Here is a 693-nt window from a genome sequence, read left to right as displayed (position 1 = left end):
TCAAGCTTATCCTGGCTTTATTCGACTTTCTAGGCCAATGTAACCAAGGTTTCATATTCTAATAAAGCTGCGTTTTAATATTTTCTACATTTTTAATGTGGTTAAGTATTGCTCCTAGTGGTTATTTTCTTTTGTTATAATCTCAGGCAGTTGCTTAGCTATAATTTTTCTATTTAGTCATATCTCTCTCTCTCTCTCTCTCTCTCTCTCTCCCTTTCTCTTTCTCTTTCTCTCACACACGCACATACACACACACACACTGTCATTTTGTATGCCTCATAAACTGTAAAAGGCAAAACAGTTCAGATTATATTCATCTGCAACTTCAGGACACTGTTTCAGTGGTGAATCCTGCAATGAGACATTCCTGCCTGTAGATGGCTCTATTTCTGCACTGTAAAACAGAAAATAACAAGCCATGCACTCCATCTCTCTCTCTCTCTCTCTCTCTCTGTCCCTGCTCTCTCTCTCTCTCTCTCTCTCTCTCTCTCTCTATATATATATATATATATATATATATATATATATAATGCGTGTGTGTGTGTATCATCCTGTGAAAGACTGGCGCCCCTTCCAGTGTGTGTTCCTGCCTTGTGCCCAGTGATTCCGGGTAGGCTTCGGACTCACCTGGACCCTGAACTGGAAAAGCGGTTACAGACAATGAATGAAGATAAAGTGACATACAGTCAATAC

This window comes from Hoplias malabaricus, chromosome Y, assembly GCF_029633855.1.
Source record: "Hoplias malabaricus isolate fHopMal1 chromosome Y, fHopMal1.hap1, whole genome shotgun sequence".
Classification (NCBI taxonomy): Eukaryota; Metazoa; Chordata; class Actinopteri; order Characiformes; family Erythrinidae; genus Hoplias; species Hoplias malabaricus.
This window is presented reverse-complemented; position numbering follows the sequence as displayed.